The 22,135-nt window shown below is 43.3% G+C and overlaps 1 protein-coding gene across 8 annotated transcripts in view; it reads left to right on the forward strand.

Moving 5' to 3' along the window:
* Window positions 1-1,038: 1,038 nt before the first annotated feature.
* Window positions 1,039-22,135, forward strand: part of RTL9 (retrotransposon Gag like 9) — an 81,106-nt gene continuing 60,009 nt past the window's right edge. For 5 of the 8 annotated variants that reach the window (XM_079764463.1, XM_079764461.1, XM_079764462.1 and 2 more), the window contains exons 1-2: window positions 12,751-12,865; window positions 13,579-13,711. The gene's annotated coding sequence lies outside the window, so the exon portion shown is untranslated. Of the gene's footprint in view, window positions 1,098-12,750; window positions 12,866-13,578; window positions 13,712-22,135 lie in introns of those variants that run through there. The other 3 variants (XM_079764460.1, XM_079764464.1, XM_079764466.1) reach the window with 3 other exon arrangements.

Raw genomic sequence — 22,135 nt, forward strand, 5'->3', positions numbered from 1 at the left:
ACACCCAGTTCTACCCAACACCAAAAACTGGTCCTGAAACACTCTTTGTAAGTTCTTATAAAGTCAAACAGCATCCTTAATAAGCTCAACTGTATTTTTTAACTAAATAGCAGAATATCTGGTCTGCTTGATTTTGTGAGACTATAATTATAGCAACTAAAATGATGTTTGCTTACTCTGAAAGTCCTAGATGAAGGGTTTTCTATTGCTTTGTCTAGGGAGTTGTTTTTCTCCTCACCCCACCTCCACTCCCCAATTGGATAACAAGTTCTTTAAGAGAGGGTTCTAGACTGATTTTATATGCCTCTGCTTTCTATAACCTATATACTGCCACACATACAGTAGCCACTCAATAAATATTGACTGACTGATGAATGTTTGGATGTTCCCTTCAGTGGTTTCTGGGTTGTTCAAGATCCTTTCTTAATGCTAAGCAGACAGGTTAGAATCTTCAAGATGTCTGTTGCTTTAATCTAGCTGCTTACATGGAAATGACTTTTTAATATCGCCTCCGCATAGGAGCTAAATGCTCTCTTTGGCACCTAGATGATTGATTGTGCTTTTCCCCTTTCCTACAAAAGCTCTGACATGGTACAGACACTCTTTGGGGTGATTAACCATGCAGCCAACTTCACCAGACACCTTTTCAGACAATTCTTGAATTTTCTAAGAAAGCTGTGCCATATTTAAGTATACTTCCTAGTTAATTCTGCTTCCCAATCCTCGTCTGCTCAATGACTACATCTCAGATTTTCTTTGTAGAATAAGACAGGATAGAAAAAAAATACATTCTTTTTGGCTGGGTGAATAGAGTCCTTAACATTTTATCAGCTTGGTATTTCTCATCAGATGAAACTTCAACCGGGGATGCCGACCCACACTGTTCAGTCTCACAAAAACTTCTAACATGTCTAAAAGATAAAGTATAAACATTCAGAATGGGATAAGAAAAGTTAGCTGAAGCCAGTTTTCACAGCACACCATGTGATTCTCAGAATAGCAACAATACTATCATTTTCTGAGGGATTGCTATGTGCCAGGCACTCTGCTAAGCATCTTACAAGTATTCATTTCATCCTTAGAAGGACACTATGGAGGTAGGTACTATTATTATAACCATTTTCTAAATGAGTAAACTACAGATTGGAGACTCTAAGTGAAACTCTTAAAGTCCCTCCGCAGTATGAAGAAGATCCTGGACTTTAAACCAGGTTTGTCTGATTCCAGAGCTCATACTCTTAGCTACAGTACTTTACAGGGAACTGGGCTGGCTTCTCAAATGGTTTGGGGTTCTATATGTGATGATAAGAAAAAAGCTGTTTAAAGGCTGGTAGAAGAAAGCCCCGAGGGTGGCTTACTCTCTTTGTTTTCTTATTTGCAGGAAAGAATTCTTTCCTCTTTCAATATTCTAAGGGAATCTAGCGGAGGACAATATGTTACAGGGATCTGAGAGGCAAGTTCCAACCTGGCTATTTTATGGGGGCTGGGATGGAGAGGGTCTGGAGGCTGGGGTGCAAAGTGCAAGGGCTGGTATCTGCAAGTAGCGGCACCCTTAGGATGGGATAGGACAACTTAGCTGCAGGGGCTGAGTTCAGTGGTGGCCCCCAAAGAGTGGCAACAACAGGTTGAAATCTAAACAAGTAGTTGGCTTCGGTGGAAACAGCAGTCCTACCTAACCTAACTGAACTAACTGATCAAGTGGAGTTGGGGCTATGATTTTTATCAGATACTGTAGAAAGGATGGGACTCCATTCCAGGGCAGGAATGAAGGGTAGAACTAGAGGAAGCCCCAGTCCTGAGGGAACTGCAAGACTAGACCAGTGGCTTGCAGCTGAGGTAATACTACCCTCTAGGGGACCTTTAGAAAATTTGTGAAGTTGCTTGGTGGACTGGAAATGGGGATGCTAGATGTCCTACAATGCCCAGGACAGTCTTGCAAAATGAAGACTAGTCCAGCATCCCACTTGATTTTCAAATGTTCCATGGAGGTGAAAATCCTATTTATTTTTATTATATATTTTTATTTAATTCAGAGAGGAAGGGAGAGGGAGAGAGACATTGAAACATCAACGATGAGAGAGAATCATTGATCAGCTGCCTCTTGCATACCTTCTGGTTGGGCATTAAGCCTGAAACCTGCATATGCCTGACCAGGAATCGAACCATGACCTCCTGGTTCATAGGTCACGCTCAACCACTGAGCCTCACCAGCCAGGCAAAATCCCATTTATAATTATCTAAACTTATACTATACATAGTTTACATATACACACAAAGGGGTTTGCTTCCTGCAACCCCACAGTTTTAATGAAACTATGTATTATGTAAAAAGACTATTTTTTTTGAGATTTACCCAGAGTCTTTCACCATTTCAGAAAATCATTTCAACAATTGTGACATTGCTCTTGGAATTAGAGTTGTCAATGCAACACCCCTTTATTACTTTGTATTTGTAGCTGTTGCATTCATCGTGATCCTGCCTCTCCCTACTTCAATTACTCTTTCCATGTAGTCCTGTGTGAGCATTTACATATTTAAATACATAGTAGTTTACTATGGATTACTTTCATTTCCTCTTTATGTGGCAGGGCATTCATTGATCTTTTTAAATTTATGTGTGTAGGCAGGTTATATTATCTATGAATTTCATTTCAGGATAGTAAAGGAGTACAGCAAAAAAAGATTTATTATAAAAAAAGAGGTGTTAATTCTGATAATGTAAACTACTGTGCTAGCCGGTTGGCTTCCTGGGGGCCAGAACCATGTCTGTTTTGCTTCCATTTGGCCTATTTAACCCAGTGCTAGGTTAGAGTGGGTGCTTAGAAAATAGCGGGTGAGTGAATAATGAATAATGAATGTGTACTTAAGCACAGAGACAGAGTCACGGATCTAGGTCAGCAGAGTGAGGGGATAAAACTAGCAGGAGATGGGGGCTCTTAATCACTCTGAAAGAAGGCAGGATGCAAGTTATGAGAAAAGGGCCCTAGTTCAAAGATTTCCCCAAAGCTAGAGTGTTCTGATGTCGAGGCCCAGTGTTTCTTATAGGAATCTTGTCTTCAAGATGCTTGGGCGAGAGACTGAGATCAGATGGTCCAAGTGGCAGAGAGAGATGTGTTCACGTCCTCACTTGATGGTATCAACCTCAGGAGTCACAAGACCTCGCCAACTAAAAGGAAAGCTGTTTCCCAGCTTGGCTGTACCTTTTTGCATTATATTACCTGGGCTGAGGCATAGATGACCCCAGAGAAAATAAGCCTTAGGTGCTATCTCTACAGTATGTCAATGCCTTCCATGTCCAGTAGGATCTCAGGCTGCCTTGACCTTTAGATGTAGTTCCCAATTTTCCCATTGTTGCTGCTGTTGTTTTTCACTATTGTATCTCCCTTCTTATCAATAATTAGTATACCCCTTTCTTCCGGGTCCTATGCCCAAAGGTGACTGCTCAATATCTGACACACAATGGCTAAAGCCTTCATGGTTCCTGATGAGAGAATGGGCTCTCCCTTTGCATGAGGGTGGGGTGGGAGTGAAGAGAAGCACTTCTCTTAGAGATAAAATAGAGAAACCTTGAGGGAGGTATCAAACCACCTAATGCCAGAGGTGGAAGCAACCCTGAGGTCATCAGGTTCACTGGATCCCAAATCTTTCCGCACAGTGGAATCTTTGGGAGTTTTGTTGAAATACAAATATAGTGCCTGCTGACTGACAATCTGATTCAGTAAGTCTGAATTGTGGCTTGGAATATTCATATAAATAAACAGCATGAGTGATTTTGACAAGAAGCCTGGATATGGAATTCACCCAGATTAACCTCATTTTACTGGAAGCTAGTTTAGTCCCAGAGAGGGGCAGTGACTTGTCCCAGAGAGGGGCAGTGATTTGCCCCAGAGAGGGGCAGTGACTTGCCCCAGGTCACACAACTATGGCAGAGTTGGAGTTGGAATTTATGTTTCTTTCCACTGTATTGGTTGTGGGAATATCTGACATTGTGACTGATTGGTGAGATCCTTGGCATGGGAAGAAGAACCTTAAATCTCACCACAGGAGCTGGCTACCCACTTTGCCTGTAGGTAGGGGACAGATGGGATGTCAAAGGGCTGTTTTACCTTTTTACAAGCAGTAAATTTACTGCAGGGTTTAGGAGAGAAGCAACAAAATATCCACCAAGGTTAGGAGGACACGAACTCGTCAGTATGTTTGGCTGTGTCTATTCATGGAAAAAGCTGAGTAAAATAATGAAGGCAATTATCCACCTATTTTGTTAGCACACTTGGAAATCTCCTAGTAACGGAGGGAAACATGAGCTTTAAAAAATGTCACCTCAAGTAGCATGAATGACTTCAACACCTACTACTTTGCTTTTCTTTTTCCCTGAAGAGATACATTCCCACCTGCCTGTCGTGTGTATGTGTGTGTGTGTGTGTGTGTGTGTGTGTGTGTGTGTGTGTGTGAGAGAGAGAGAGAGAGAGAGAGAGAGAGAGAGAGAGAGAGAGAGAGAATGTCCACAGCCAAGGGAAATGTGGAGTGAGAAGGGAAAGCCTGTATAGGAAACACCGAGTGAAAAGGAATATTAGGCCAAGCTGCAATGGAGGCGCTGTAAACACTTGTCCTTTCAAGATAACCTTTTGGATTCCTGGCCTCTTCTACCTGGACCCTCAGTACAAGTTCCCGAAGGTTCCAAACCACTACCTTATTGCTTTGGCATAATTCAAAGTAGCCCCTTTGGAAGGCTTCTGGGACAGCAGCTGCTCCATCATCAATTGAATGAAAACAACACCAGATTTCTTTATTTAGAATAGACAATTCCTATTTTGGTTCCTAAATGGCAAATCTGTCTGTTCCCTCCCCCCAGTACTCTGTAGCCAGAACTGTCTCAATGCAAAGTATCTCAGAAGAAATCAGCAGGTGTTTGCCTGTTTATAAGGAGCAGAGCTACCACGGGTCACTGCACTTCTATTTCTGAGCAAGAGGTTAGGGGGATTATTGGAAAGGGAAGGTGCCCTGGACACAGACAGTGAATCCTGGCGCAGGTCAGGGTGGGCGGCTCAAGAGCATCAGGGGATGAGCCATGGCAAGCTCGGTTGTGTATTGCTGCTATGGAGTCAACAACCTCTGGGGCCTTATATTTCTGCTCAGTTCTTCCACTACTAATTTGCTACATGAACCCGAGAAAAGCTCTTTCTTTCTGTGGGCCTTAAGTCATCATCCCTGGGGAAAAGAGCATACCATTTAATACATGGTGCCATTCACTGTGTCAACTGGCCTGCCATCAGATAAACTAAAGTTGACACTCTCTTTCACTCCATATTCCAAAATATATTTAACCTTGGTCAGAGATTTATATTTTAAAAAGAGAAACAACTAAAAATGGGAAGAAAGTATAGGAGAATATTTCATAAATATTGAAATAAGAAGTCTTTGCAAATCAAGAAAAAAATCCCCAAGAGTTGCAGAGAAAAAGAATTACAGATTTGACTGCAAAAATTGAAGAACTTCAATATGGCAAAAGATATCATGCATAATTGAAAGACAAAGGACAAATGAGGATAAAGTCACAACATAGAAGACAGACAACAGTTAATTTTTATTTTAAGAGCTCCATTATTTTCTTTATAGTACTCACCATAATCTACAATTACATTATTCAGTTATTTGCATATTATCGGTTTCCTCTATGTACTTGTACGTCAGTTTCATGAGAGAAGAGGCTTTGCTTATTCACCACTGTATGCCTGGTCTTAAGGTAGTATTTGGCACACAGTAGATGCTCAATAAATAGTTGTTGAAGGAATGAATGAGTGAGCTTCTCTAGATCAATGAGACCATGATGAGCAATGCACTGGAAAAATCGTCAAAGCAAAATGAACAGGGCCCAGCCGTCAAGTGTTGACCTAAGAACCAAGAGGTTGCTGGTTCAATTCCAAGTCAGGGCATATGCCCGGGTTTAGGGCTCGACCCCTAGTAGGAGGTGTGTAAGGGGCAGCAGATCAATGATGTTTCTTTCTCATCAATGTTTCTACTCTATCCCTCTCCCTTCCCCCATCTCTAAAATATAAATAAAAACATTTTTAAACAATTTACAGGGAACTGTCAGAGGAGACACAAAGAGCTTATGCCATATAAAAAGGTTCACAACCTGAGTAATTAATAATAATGCAAATTAAAACAGCATTCAGCTGCCTGAAGTGTCATCTTTCACCTCTCAGATTGGCAAAAATATAAAAGGTTGCTAAAACCCAGTGTTTGTCAGGATGTGGTGAATTAGGCACACATATTCACCTTTGGTGCATGTCTAAATTAGCACAGCCCCCCCCCCGCGCCCCCCCTCCGCAAAAAAGAAAGAATAAATTAGCACAGCTTCTGAAAAGCAACTTGAAAAATCATTTGACCCAAGAAGTCTTTTAGGAGTTTATCCTTTTGAAATGCTTCACATGACTGCCATTGGGAGCTGTGTCCTTGCCCAAGTTTCTAAACACTTCTGTGCCTCGATTTTCTCATCTGTAAAATGGGAAAATAACAATACCTTCCTCATGAAGTTATGTAGAATAAACGAGATAATCCATATGAAATATGAAGTACTTAGGCAGTACCTGGTGCAGAACATTCAATAATTGCCACTCATTACTATCCCTACTACTGTTACTACTAATACATAGAATGATGACAATGACGATGTCAGGCTAGATGTCTATATACTGATATGCAATTATGTTTCCAATATAGTATTGTGCTAAAAGCAAGTTTCAGAAGAATTAGTACAGTAGAATATGATTTTTGTTAAGGATATTATGTGTTACACATAGGAAAAATTCTGGAAGGATAGACATTTAACAGTGGTTATCTCTGGGGAACAGCATGGGGGAGGCGGATTATTCACTTCAGTAATGATTAGAATTGTTTGAAACAAGCATATGCTACTTTTATAATAAACAAAAGATGTAAAGGGAAAAAAAGCTCCATTTGGAAATCTGAGGACAGTTAATCCCACCAAGCCTCACATCCCCCAGTCCTTGGCTACAGCCCAAACGTGAGTCTCTCAGACCGTCATCTGTTCTCTCCCATACCATCTTCATTCTGTCTGTGCTCCCATTCCCCAACCACCCCGGCTCATCTATCTCCCTCCTAGTGCCCTCTCCCACTCTTCTCTGTACCCTTTGGACGCCCCCTTCCCCTCAAAGGAAACAATTCCCGTTGCACTGAAAATAAACTTTACAGAAAACTGTTCTTTTCCTCCACGCCTGGAAGCGCTGAAACCTGAGTCTCCACCAGAGGAGCTCACGGCTTTGCCTGCAGGGCCCCCTAGTGAACACTGCTCACACTCCCACACCACAGGCACTCTAGGGCTGGGAGGTGGGGTCTGTGCTCTAGTTTTCCCTGTTTGCTTCCAGACTGTTACTTCTCCGCCTTCGGCCAAGAGCTCCTCCTTCTCATGCCATCTGGCTACAGCACCCTCTTCTCTCCACTCCTCATCGACCCTTCTTTTTAACCACCCCTTCCTGGTCAAACCACCCCCCTCAACCATTCAACGAAGAGTTCGACATCTGGCTCACTGTCTTCACCCCAAGTCCTGACATCATTCTGGGTGAGTTCGGCATCCATGATCCATGTGCAGGACACACCCCCATTCTAGCCATACCATGCTTCATCACTGGTTAAAACTGCTCTCAGAACCCTCCACTATCCACATTCTGCCCGCTGACCTCAAAGCTCATCTTTCTACCTCAGGAGGATCTCTAGGCTCTTGAGCTCCCTTCATTCTCCCACTTTGTCAGCCCCTTCCACCTTCCTTCCCTCTCCATTCTTGAAAATGATGGTAATGATGATAAAATTAGCAATGGCTATGTATGTGCCAGGCATCATTTCAATAATCTCATGTAATTCTCACCATAACTTTGTAAGACAGATACTATTGTCTTTTTTTTTTCTTTAATGAGGGACTGAGGCTCAGAGAGGTTGAGTGACTTACCCAAAGTCCAACAGCTAGTACAGGACAGAGATGAGATTTGAAGCCAGATCTGTTTGCCTAAATCCTATAATGTAGACTTTAGGACCTTGTCTATCTTCTCAACTTCCTTGCCCTGTGTCTTTCTGACAATCCACTAGGCAAAAACCCAAGCCTGGATAAATTTAGCTAACAGCCTCCTCCTCTGTGCTTATACCCAGATGGAGGAACACTGCTGGAGAAAATCCCATCACTTTGTTGATTAGTCCCACTTGAAAGTCACAGTTTCCAACCTCAGCTGGGTCCTAGACTTGGATAAACAATACTTCTAAGTAACTGTCCTGACAACAGCACTTTTTAAGTTTCTCCACTGTCCTCTGGAGTCAGATTGTCTGGGTTAGAATCCTGCCTCAGCCACTTCCATGTTCCATACTGTGCCAGCTTTTAAGGAAGGGTGAGGTGGAAGAAAAGAGAATGAGGGGAAGGGGAAATGACATGTCTTTTTGAATTTTATTTTTTCCATCAGCATTCATTCTCTCTATGCTCTCGCCCACCTCCACCCCCCCCCCTTCCCACCACAATCACCACACTGTGGTCCATGTCCATGAGTTCTCTTTCTCTTTCTTTTTTTTTTCTGCTTGACCGCCCCCCCCCCACCCCCCACCCCTCCGAAGACATGTCTTCAGTGTCTTCTGGGTACCGTCCATGGTGCCAAGTGCTTTACATGCAATATCCCATCTAATCTTCTCAGCAGCTCCACAGGGAAATGCTATTGTTAGTCTTGCTGTACAGAGGAGACTAAGGCACAGAGATGTTAAGTTACCTACTAAGGTGACACAGCATGTAGGTGAAGAAGCTATTTCATTTGTTTAGACCCTCCTTGATAGATTACTGTGACAGCCTGCAAAATGGTCCCCCTGTTACCCATGTCCTCCAATCTGCTACTGGGGCAATCTTACTTAAATGTATTGTGCTATTACCCTGCTTAAAATTCATCTGGAGCTCTCCTGTAATCTTCAGAATGAAACTGTAACCTTTAATCTTAATTTGCCCTCTTCTTCCTTTCTCACTGTGTTCACTGCCGTCTGCCTATGATCCAGCCATTCTGAACTATTTTTGACTACCTGATGACACCTTGCTTTCCTCTAACTTCATGCCTATGTATAGTTCTGCCTGATCTCTGCATCCCTTGGACTCCCATCCACCTTTAATATTTTCTCTTTTGTGCTTTCACAGCACTTATGCATTGATCACAATGTGCTATAATTTCCTGCTGAGTTTCCCGTTTCCCCTATTAAATTGGGACTGTGATTTAGTCATCTCCATCTCTGTACTCCCTAGGGAATAGCACCAGAGCCTGGTTAAATCCATGTTTGTTGAATGACTGACTGACAATGAATGGAGTGAATGAAGGAAGAAAAGGCCCGCACTTGGAATGTTTAGTGACATGAGCTGTATGGTATCTGGTTCTTGGCTGAAGCCACTGCAGTTTTCCCCTATGACTCATGCTGTAAAAATATGTCTGCACGTGGATAAAGACTGAAAGAGAACTATCCATACAAAATTAAGAGTTGTGTTAGAGTGGTGAGTTGATGGATGCTTTTTCTCCCTGTTTTCAAAATGTTCTTTAGTGCTGCTTTCTGAGTGTATTGACAATGTAACAGACATTGTGGAAATGGAATCTGGGGCTCCCATGGAGGAATCGATAACCAATGTGTATTGGTGCCCAGTGCACTCTGCTGGGTTCTGGGTGCTGTGTGAAGTGTGGTGGGCAGAGGCAACTCATTCGGACTCAGGTTCACATGGCCTGGAGTCTTGCCAATTCAGTTGGATTTGCTGGAATAAAATGAGAACTTTCAAGAATTTCCCAAGCTCCTAGTTTGAGGTCTTCCCCCACCCCCAAATAAAAACACAACAACAACTGGGTAGCAAACAAAGATGGGTTTTGTTTGCAGTGAAATAGTCATTCCTTCAATTTTGTCCTTCAAAGTGACGTCTGCAGCTTTGGGGGTCAAGTTTGCTTAGTAGGGAAGCTGATAATCCATGCTTTCGTGGTTTAGAAATGATTAGAAATGTTTCCCTCTTCTGACTCTCTAATAAGATGTTTAGGAATTTCATTGGCAAAATAATGAAATTGTTTCTTCACTGTGGGAGGATTTCCAAAACTACGTATCATGTGTTAACCCAGAAGAGGCAAAAAATGGGAAGCAGCACTCTCCAAGATTCAGATGATGAGTACCCTGCCTTTGATGGCTGCTTACTCACTCTGCTCTGTCAGGCACTAAGCTCAGGACTTTATCTATCTCATTTAAAACTTGCAAAAGCCTTTGGTGTAGGGACTATTAGTATCACCATGTTAGAGATGATAAAACTGAGGTTCAGAGAGATTCAGCTCTGAGATCATGAGGCTGGCCTTTGCTCAGCTAGCTCTGCAGGCAAGCTCTAACCACGGAACCCCTGCCTCTAGGCTAGTCTTGCTACAGAGGGACAGAGGTATGTAATTATTTTTATTTAAGAAACAGTCATATAATGTTTAGCATGCATCATGTACATGGTAAGTGCTTTACAAATATTAGGCCATTTAATTCTCATAGATAACCATGTAAGGAGGTACTATTAATGGCACCTTGTGATAGGTGATAAAACAGAGGCATAGGCAGGTTAAGTCACTTGCTTGGGGTCAAGCAGACTAGCATGTGACAGAGCCAGAGTTACAGTCCAGACAGCCATGTTCTGGTGTCTGACTTAAGCTTGACCCTGTGCTGGACAGCATTCTACTCCCTGTGCTCTGTCTACGCCGTTCTGGCTCAGAAACATGAAAAGACATGGGCTTCTTTTAAAACTGACTTATACGTATTGGAGTATTTTTCCCCATTCAAGCCTTGTTTTCTACTCCCAGTTGTCTTGACGAGGTGGGGGTATATATACATACCTCTGTTCCTCTGTAGCAAGACTAACCTAGAGGCAGGGTGCTCAGTGGTTAGAACTTCCCCGTGGTGCCAGCTGAACTCTGGTTTGAAACCCTGCCTCATGATTTTGGAGCTGAACATCTCTGAACCTCAGTTTTGCCATCTCTACTAAAGGAGAAGGGCACTTTCTCCTGACACCTTTATTTACTCCCATTTTTTGATGTTTTAGGGAAGTGGTCAGCAAACTGTGGCTCGCAAGCCATGTGACTCTCGAGCCACGGTTTGCCGCTCTGTTGACTAATGAGTTTGCCAACCACTGCGTAAGGCATTATCCTTACCCAGAAGTTTTGATTTCAGGTTAAAGACATTAGTGCATTATTAACCCTTTGCACTTGCTTGCTTTTTTCTCGATTCCTTTATTCTAATGCTAACCATGTCGAGTCACACTCGACATCCGAGTGCAAAAGGTTAAAATGTTTTTTAAGTGTTTTTCCCTAGCAGTGGTCGGCAAACTCATTAGTCAACAGAGCGGCAAACCGCGGCTCGAGAGCTGCATGTGGCTCGTGAGCCGCAGCTTGCCAACCACTGTTTTAGGGAAAGGAGGGTTTCCTATACAGCTGGGCACTGGATGGGTGAAGGGCTTTTGGCACATCACTTCAGGAATCAAATCCACCTTTTTTCATTCAACTAAGACTTCAGAATAGCACCCTTGAAAGGCAGTTTGCTAGGAGTCACTAAGAGCAGACAGAGTGCTCTTCCTTACCCAAGTTGTCCCAGCTATTCCTCCCAAATTCCTATGCCTCCCTACCATCCTGCCTCATTCCCCAGAGCCCAGGAGACAATGGTGGCCTCCTAGCTTAAAGGGAGGGGGAGTTGAAGGGGCAGCAGGCCCAACCCACCAGCTTGAAAGCTTCACTTGACAGGGGTGGAGGCACATCTGGTTTGGGTTTTCAATTCAATTCAACAATGATTTATTGTGGGTCTGCCAGCTGCAGAGGTTCTGGGCTAAGCTAGACAGGGAGAGCTGCAAAGATAAGTAAAATGTTGTCTATACCCTTAAAGGAGTTTTATAGGTTGTAGGGATACATAGACCTGAGGGAGCAATTTTTATGTGATGAGCCCTGTGCTAGGTGGTTTACCTTTCATACTTTATGTCTTTGAACCTTCCCAACAGATTTTGTGATGGGGGCAGTGAAACTACTATTACTTCATTTTACACATGAGGAAACTGGGCCTCAGAGAGGAGATAACTGGCCCAAGGTCACAAAGTCAGGACATGACGGAACCAGGCCTGGAACCTAGATGTGTCTAGTTCCCAAGCCCACATTTTTAACCATTACTTCATCCTGCTTCCCAGAGATAATGATGACAGGTAACATTTACTGAGATCCCTAGGCCAAGTCTTGTGTTGAGTGGGATGCAGATATTATTTCTTTGGCAACTTCCAGTATTCATTGAGGCACATTGTTATCCCCTTTTCCAGAATAGAAAACTGAGGTTGCCTTAGCAAGTAATGGAGTTGGGATTTGAACCCATGTTATTCCATCTCACCAGCCTATAGCATATAAGAAGTAGACACAGGGTACCATGAAAGTTCAGAGACAAGGCAATGAATTGTGCCTTGGAAGGTTTCATGGCAGAGATGGCATTTGGATTTGATCTTGAAGGGTGAGTTGGTATTTTGATAGGAAGAGTTGGGAGAAAGGATCACCAGTCAGAAGGGATATTATCAGCAAATGAATAATACATTGTGAGGCATTTTGATGGAGAAGACTGCAGGTTCATACAGTTTGTGGGCAGGGTACCCTGCATGTAGAAGAGCAATGGGAAGGAAACTGGACACACTGGAGGGCTTTCACATTTTTCTCAAGTTGAAATTCTTGTTTTTCCATGAAGAGCAGGTACTCCACCCAAAAGCTTTTCAAATGATTCTATCATGCAACCCAAGAGCAAATGGACATGGGACTCTCACTGTGTACAGACTACTGTGCTGTGAGCTGTGGGGAATACAAAAGTAAGCAACTCAGTTCTTCCAATGTGTGCTGAGGGCCCCCGTGTGGTTGGGGAGACAAGATACACACATCAGAAAAAGCAGCAGCCAGCCCAGACAGTTTGTGACCTGAGCCAAATGAGTTTTCCTAACTGTCAGCTCTCCAGGAATATGAATATGGGGGTAGGATGGGGGATTTGGGACGGGTTGCAAAGGGAGGATTCACCAGGAGAGTGGGTTTTGGGCTTTGAGGGCTATTTTAATAGGCATGGATGGAAAGGAAGGCAGGCAAGCTTAAGATAAGGTAGAACTACTAATTGGCTGGCACAAAGAGCTCTGCAGAGGCCTCCCTTCCCCCAACTACTGCTGCCCCCATTCATGTCTTCATATCTGGAAGTTTAATAGAAAAGATGGGACTGTATGGGGTCAGATACAGCGTGTGGGAGCTGGAAAACAAGGCCGAGTACCTGATATTTCTGATCCTCCAATTTTCTACACTTAGCTTCAATTGCTGGCAGCTCCCCCAGCTGCTGAATTGTATGTGTATGTGTGAGCAGTATTTTAAATTAAGCAGTGAGTGCTTTCAGCTCATCATAAACATGCTAAAAAGCTTCAGCCACAGCCCGAGCCCACCCCCGCCCCTTAAAATCAGGCGGCAGGTGGGGCCACTGGACCCCACACTCTAATGCGTGTTGCGTATGACTCACCACCATCAACAAAAAAACTGTATGTTTCAGTCTTCCTGGGTAGCAGATCCCTAGTTGTGGTGGGAAACCTCAGTCCGAATTCAGAAGGCAGAGGGCCTCAGCCTCACCCTACAGACAGAATTCTACAACATATGGAGAACCTACTATGTGCAAGGCATTTTGGGTAAGTCCATTAATCTCCCTTGGCTTTCCATTTTCTCATCTTCAAAACGCATATAATAATCCTGCCTGTGTTACCTCCCTGCTAGCGTTATATGTCTCAGCCACGCTGTTCTTTTGATTTCTGAAACATTCCTAAAGTCTTTCCTTGCCCCAGGGCCTTTATGCCTGCTATTCTTTCTGCCTGGACTCCTATGGGTGTTGCTTTTGACACAAGAGGCTTTTTCCTTAATCTTTCAGTCTCATCTTAAATGTTACCTCCTGAGCAAAGCCTTCTCTGACCACCTATAGTTAGTTTCCTCCTGCTCCTCCCTATTATTCCTTTTATTGGCAATACTTTTTTGCTGTTAATCCTCACCTGAGGATATTTTTCCCCTTGATTTTTTTTAGAGAGAGTAAGAGAAGGAGGGAGGGAGGGAGGGAGAGAGAGAAACATTGATGTGAGAGACCCACATCAATTGGTTGCCTCCTTTATGTCCAGACCGGGGTTGGGGAACAAACCCAAAACCCAGGTACATACCATTGACCAGGAATTGAACCCATGACCCTTTGGTTCGAAGGCCAATGCTCTAACCAATGAGAAATAATGGCCAGAGTGACAATACTTTCCTAATCACACTTACCTCTCTGGGTAATTATGTCTGTTTATATTTGCCTGTTTCATCTGTCTCTCCCACTGGAATGTAAACTCCAAGAGGACAGGGACCTTGTCTTTATTGCTCGGCAATGTGTCCCTCTCATCTAGACGGGGTGCTTGGCACATAGTAGGCTGACATAAACAAAACCATCTGGGAAATATTTTCTCCCTGAGGTTCTTGCCAGACATATGGTTGCTGGGGGAAAATTCATGACAGAATTGTGTCATTCCAATGAAAAAAATCAGGCTAAAGGGAGGAGTTTGTTGAAAGCAGTTCTGTTTTAGAAACCAGTCCTTGGAGTCTCATCACCAGACACAGAGTCTTGCGAAAATCAAACAAAAGGGATAGAAAAATAAAAAGCTGACTTCGTACTGGGTGCTTACTGCATGCCAAGAACTGTTCTAAATCTCCTACACAGATTATCTCATTTAATCCTCATAATAAGCCAATGATGTCAATTCAACCCAGCTCCATTTTACAGATGAGAGGATTGAGGCTCTGAGATGTTAAGCAAAGCGCCCAAGGTCACATAGCTAGTGTGAGGCAGAGCCAAAAGTGAACCACGACAATCAGAATCTGAGTCCGTGAACAAAATCATCTCTGCCCGCCCCCTCCCCCCTCCCCCGCCTGCAGCCTCCGTGCTCTCCTGTAGCCCCTGCACATACTTCTACTGCAGCACTAACCATGCTGCAGTACTGGGCTTGTACTCATCTCCCTTCCCATTAGATCAGGAGTTTTCTCAAGTGCAAGGACTGGGTCTTCATTTTTGTTTTCCCTGTGCCTATAATAGAGCTTGTTCCAGAATAGGCACCAATTGATAATTGTTGAGTGAATGACTGCATGTGGGAGTGAGTGAATACATGTTCTTTTATTTTTTCAGGTTTCAGGCTTATGGGCTCTTGTTTATTTCCATGGTTTATATTAAAACCTAGCACTGGAGACACGGGTGTTCTGGTGCAAGAGGTCCCTCTTACCATGAGTTACAAAATACTGGGAAAGCCCTATCAGTGTCTATAGAGCAAGGCACTTGATTTGAAGGGTTTCATTTTATCATCAATCTAAAAAGTAGCTAGACATGTTTAGGACTTAAACAAACTTTCAGTGTTCAAATCTCATCTTAAATCCTTTGCAGAACAAGGCAGGGTGTGGAGTGGTAGGAGGGGGAAGTTATAAATAAACAAATACCCACAAACCGGCTGGTTTTTTAAACAGAATTTGCTTCAATCAGTGCTGCGCCACATTTTCCCAAATGGCCTCCATCATAATAAGAAGTGGGAACTTTCATACTAAATGATTTTATTCCCCACTCCCCACCCCACCAGATGAATGGCAGGAGTTTTGGCTTGGGAGGCAGGTTTCAAATCCTCGGCACACAGTTTGCTGCCCTACTGTGCCCCATCCATCACACACAGTGTTCTGCACAACATAGTCATCACATCTGCTGCTTCAGCCCTTCAAAATAATTGGGTCATGGTTTTATTATACCACCGAGAGAGCTGCAAGCCTGTTAGGATTATGTCATTGACATTTGCATGAAAAGGCAATCATGATATGCTGGTCATTTAACACAGCTGGGAATGCAACTGTGTTGTCATTGTTTCAGGTTCTCATCCAAACCCTGACTTCCTTTCACAGCCCAACCAGTGTAAGTCTGATGTATGTCATCTTTGAAATGTTTTCTAACCCTTCGAAGGACCAAGCAGGGTCTAACTCTGAAGGTGAGAGATGCTTGCTTGTCATGCGTGTGGGAGTTATACACTCTAGTGGTAGGATGCTGTAATACACTGACATTTGTTCACTAACTGCTGATCGGAGCCAAGGAAAGTCTGGACTTAAGAACAAATGAGGGCTAATGTTGTCTGTGGGGGAAGACTAGACAATTTATGAATCAGAGTTCTGTTTTACTTCTATTGTGTGTTAATTTCAGTAGTACCAGAGCTTTGATTGCAGTTGCCAGTATGTTTAAGCACGGGTCTCTACTAATGAGATTCTAGCATGTTTGCATTTTCAACAGGTATTAATTAATGATGTCAGAAAATCTTAGTTTCAAACAAGGAAATGATTGGCATTGATTACAGAAGTATAAACTGAGCTCAAATTCATGCATCAGTTTTTCAATTGTAACTCATTGATTCTCTTCTCCCACTTAGCATGCTTACTGGAGTTTTATGGTATACTAGAGGCCCGGTGCATGACATTCGTACACGGGGGGGGGGGGGGCGGGTGGAGGGGGGTCTCTCAGCCCAGCCTCCACCCTCTCACAGTCTGGGACCCCTCAGGGGATGTCCAACAGGGAGTGTGCCTAAGTCAGCAGTTGAACACCCCCCAGGGGTCCTTAGCGCTGCCACAGAGGTGGCTTCTGACTGAGCAGCACTCCCCCTGTGGGAACGCACCGACCACCAGGGGGCAACTCCAGGTGGTCAGTGTGTGTCACAGCGACCCATTGTTCGGCTGATTTGCATATTAGCCTTTTATTATATAGGATGGCCATTAATGTAGGCTTCAAAGGAATCTATTGCAGACACCTGTCCATCCCTCTTCTGGTTCCAGACCTTGCCAAAGCAGCCCTTACCAGCTACCTTGAGGTGTGAGAGGCAGAGCTGACCCAATGAGGGAAGTCAGCTAAAGAGGCTGAGTGGTTTAGATGCAAATCTCCTAACCCCAATTACCATGACTATAAAGAACTCAGGTTCCTGAATTTTGCTTGGCAATTGATTCCAACTTCTTTACCTTCTGGGCGCTTTGATATTTGTGCTGTTCCAGGTTCCTGCTTTTGATCTGTCTTTTCCTTATGGTTACAGTTTCCTTTCTGTAACATGGGGCACTTGCTGGGACCAAATGAGAGAACATACCCAGACCTGGCACAGTGTCTGGCAGAGAGCAAGTGCTTACCAAATGGTAGTTGTTATCTCCTTTTCCCTTTCCAGGTTTCTTCTGGTTCTGTTCTCTGCACCTCCAATATTGGCCCTGGACCAGGGCCTGTTCCCTCCCCTGACTGGAAAGCCAGGTCACCTGCCCCCCAGACAAGCTGGACTCCCTTCTCTGTTGTCCTTACCTGTTGCCATGTGGCTCACTGTAACTACAGGCAGACCTCTGCCAGTTGCTGACATTAGCCTATTGAATTCTGGCAGGGAAGAATAAGTTTGTAGACAGGAATTTGCATGTTTGGGCCAGATACAAGACCAGGAGGCAAAGCCATATTAACTTGCCCTCCCTAATTGTGAACAAATCACCCATTCTGGTTAAAACCAGATGTTTTACACCCATGGCTGCAATGCCACACATCAAACAGTTTCTTACAAGGAACAGAGTGGTTTTCCACATCAGAAATGTAACCTGTGTGCCTCTTCTCAAATTTCTTAAAAGCAACTACCACACCTGGGTACTGTTCCCTTGAAAATAAGCACCTTATTGGGTGTCTTACGGGGATTTTAATTTGGAAGCCCTTGGAGCATTTATGTGCTCTTTCCAAGGGGGTCTCTGATTACTTTAATTTTCAGGGAATTAAAATGTTGGAGAAGATAAGAGATCTTCTCCAAACTCACCTGCTCTTTGAAAATGTTCTTCAATTGCTTTGGCAAGCAGCCAATCCAAACACTAAAAAAAGAGTCAGAGAATGCAGGAATCCTGAGTCCTATTTTTAGTGCATGTCCAAACAAGAATGGGGCTGGGGGTGGGAGGCAACATAAAGAGGAAAAAAAAGGCAGTTTTTGTATCTTAGGCTTGGAGAAGATCTCACCTCATCATGTTTGGTCTTCTCTCCACTCATATAGAGGAGAAAGGACATGTGGTGACATTGTGACAGCAGATTTTCCGGCAGGGTTAGGGCCAAGAGCCAAGGGTCAGTCCAGTGAGGTCACCACCATGATCAGTTCTCAACTGTTTTGACTTGGATTTTCTGTTTTGGGTTCATTGGTTATTGCTGCATTTGCTTCTTTCTACAACAGGGTGGGGAATGTCTGGCATACGGCCCACAAAATCATTTGGTCTGGCCCTACCAAGGCATTAGGGGTGAGTTAATGAAATATTTTACAAATATAGTAGGCTAATTTTTAAGTTGATAATTTTGTATGGTCCGCGAATGATGTTATAAATATCCAAATGGCCCTTGGCAGAAAAAAGGTTCCCCACCCCTGATCTACAGAGTGTCCCCAAAAATGTATATACGCTTTGTCTATAGATTCTATTACATTTTGAAAATGAAATGTATTTTAATAAACACTGCCTTTATAATTATTCAAAGTGTGTATACATTTTTTGGGACACCCTGTATTTGGGAAGAGGTGACATGATTGATTATTCCATATGACTTGTCCTCTTCAACATTTAATCACATTCTGAAGGACTCTCTGAGCTCTAGCAACTATTTGGTTATGCTGTGAAACAGTGGCTTCTTTCTATGCATTCACTGAAAATGGTTTCAGATAATGTTAATTTTCTAGTTTCCAACACTAGATATTACATGGTAAGAGACAAGCAGTTTAAGTAACTCTTATTGGGAGTTATCTTTTCTTCCTTCAAATCTCATGCAGGTGCTAAAGGGTGTCCAGAACATCTTTTGTGGCATTTTATTGATGATACAAATTTATTAATTCATAAAATAGCTTTTTTTTAGTCTTTATTATGTGTGAGGTACTGTGCTATGGTTGCTTAACATACCACATCTTATTTCATCCAAAGCTGTGAGGCAGGTACTGACATTTTCTTAATTTTATGTATGAGGAGACTGAGGCTCAGGGAGCTTAATGCAAGATCACACCATCAATATATGGGAGCTGGGACTCAAATCCAGGCTTATCTGATTCAACTACACTATACTTCTTCCACATAGCTTATTTTGCGCCCTCACAGCCTTAAAGAACAAAATTAATCCATAGGGAAATTTTCCTACTCCACTTTTTGCTGGCACAGTAGTGCCCCTTTATCCACAGTTTTGATTTCCATGGTTTCAGTTACTTGCAGTTAACTAGGGCCTCAAAATATTAAATGGAAAATTCCAGAAATAAGCAATTCATAAGTATTAAATTGCACGCAGTTCTGAGTAGCATGATGAAATCTTGCGCAGTCCCACTCTGTGCTTCCTGGGACATGAATCATCCCTTTGTCCAGCATCTCCACGCTGTATACAGGATGGGGCAAAAGTAAGTTTACAGTTGTTCTTATGGAAAATAATACAATAATCTATAATAGTAAAAGCGTAATATGCTAATTAGACCAGATGCCCTTCTGGACATCCTTCCGGACGAAGCCGGAGCTGCAAGGGAAGCCCGGGTCCTGGGTGCCTGCCAGTGGCCGGAGGGAAGCCCGGTTCTGGGTGCCAGAGGGAAGCTGGTGCCGGCAGCCAGGGGAAGAAAGGCCTTCTCTTGCATGAATTTCTTGTATTGGGCCTCTAGTCCTATATAATAAAAGCCTAACATGCAAATCTACCAAACAGCAGAATGACCAATGGAACAACCGATCACTATGATGCACACTGACCATCAGGGAGCAGGTGCTCAATGTAGGAGCTGCCCCCAGCCCACAGGCCCCAGGCCAGCCAAGGTGGGTGCCAATGGGGAGGGCCCTCCCAGATAGTCCCGCCGGTCACCCCACAAAGGGAGGTGACCGGCGGCGGTGGTGGGGGGCTAGACCAGCGAGCGGGTGATACCAGGCTGGTCAAGGCGGGTGCCAGCAGGGGGCCCCAAATTGCCCCGCTGGTTCCCCCCCCCAGATTGGCCCTGATTGCCGGCCAGGCCTAGGGACCCTGCCCATGCACAAATTTCATGCATTGGGCCTCTAGTTAATAAATAATAATATAAGTATAAATTCTGTGTTTCACGTACTCACAACTATAAATGTACTTTTGCCCATCCCTGTACACTACCCGCCCCTTAATCACTTAGTAGCCCGCTGGGTAATCAAATTCACTATTATGGTATTGCTGGGTTTGTGTTCAAGTAACCATTATTTTACTTAATAGTTGCCCCAAAGTGCAAGAATAGTGGTGCTGGCAATTTGGATATGCCAAAGAGAAGCTGCAGCATGTATGTATGTATAGGAAAAAAACACAGTACATATATATAGGCTTTGGTGCTATTTATGGTTACAGACATTCACTGGGGATATTGAAATGTATTCCCTGTGGATAAGGGGGGACTACTGTAGGTACTATTACTATTGCTGCTACTGTTGCTACTGTTACTAGTACTATTAGCATTTATATAGTACTGCATTTTTTTTCAGTACTGTTAGGTACTTTACACCATTTATTTAGCACTCACTATGCTACAGACATGGCACTTGGTGGTTTCCACTTAGTCTTGACAACCATTATTCTCCCTTTCCCTTTTCTACAAAAGAGGCTCAGAGACATTAGGTGATGTGCCTTAGGTCAGATAGCTCTTCAATAGCCAGTTGTTTCTATCTCTAGAATCCTCTTATTGCCACTAATTTGTATGAGCCCTCCCTTACCTCCTGACTGAACATAAGTCACATGTTTCCCACTATGTTGCCCTAAAATTAAAATCAAGAACAATCTTATTCAACTGAACCAAGGAGGATAAACACTAGAAATATCAATTAGTAGGTAGAAATGTTGCTAGGAAGAGCCATACAACAGCACAGAAAGACACCCAAGGGAGTTAACAATGATGGGGTGGGGGGGATTGCAACAAGTTTGCATATTGATGCTTAATTGTAGCCCTGCCAGCCCTTAGCTTCTTCCTTCACCTTCTTGCTCTGCAATGTCTCAAGCTTCTCTAGAGAGCACAACATACCTAGAGACAGCCTGACCTGCCACGAGAAGGTACCAGGCCAGGAATGGCAGGCCTAAGGCAATAGGGGTCTGGGCTAGGAACCATAAATAACCACTTTAATGAACACCAGCTTGGGCCAAGAGCCTTGTCATTTTTTAAGAGATTCCATGCTTCTTCTATGGACTTAGTTATTTGAGAAAGGGCTAGCTGGATATATTCAACAATGATAATAATTACAGTTGCCCTTTAGAGAGCACTTATTATGAGGTAGGCCCTGTATTAAACAGTTAGATAGGGTACACTAACTCATTTAGCCCTCACACAGCCCTATGAGAGCAAATGCTGTTGTTTCCCCATTTCACACTGGAGGCATCCAGTTCAGAGAAGCTAAGTAACTTTCCCAAGTGCATACTGCTGATTAGAACTGCAATTTAAAGCCTGAAGCATCGGTTCCCAGGCCAGAGTTCTTAATTCCTATATTTAATGAATTTCTGTTGAAGGAATAAACAGATTAATGGATGGACAAATGTATTAATTCATTTCCCTTTACTTTAACAAACATTTATTGAGTGCACTGCACTGTATGTGTCAGCCCCTGTGGTAGGCATTGAGAATTCAAATGTTCAACATTTTAATATAGGAACACCCCCTACATTGCTCCCGACCACCAGTTCACAAAAGCAGTCTTTAATGTGACATGATTTCTTCTGGGGCAAAGTAATTTGAGTTTCTTGAACAGCAGTTATTAATGATGCTATTAAATTTAACCCAAAGTGGGGGTTGTGCACTGGTGAGAAAACAGTTTCAACTGAGAATGTGTCTTTGATTAATCATTGAGTCATCCAGAGAATGGTTACTACCAGAAATGGAACTGCAACTCCTATCCCATTAGATAACTCTTCTTCCAGCTATTATGTATCCTGTCGAACCCTCCCACAGTACAAAAGTTATCTATTTCCTAATGGGCAATTATCCCTAGTCCTGCTAGTCCTGCTGATTGCTGCTGGCAGTCTTGCCCATTGAGGAGACTTATAATAGTCACGACTGATGATGTAC

Source organism: Cnephaeus nilssonii (assembly GCF_951640355.1).
Source record: "Cnephaeus nilssonii genome assembly, chromosome: X".
Lineage (NCBI taxonomy): Eukaryota > Metazoa > Chordata > Mammalia > Chiroptera > Vespertilionidae > Cnephaeus > Cnephaeus nilssonii.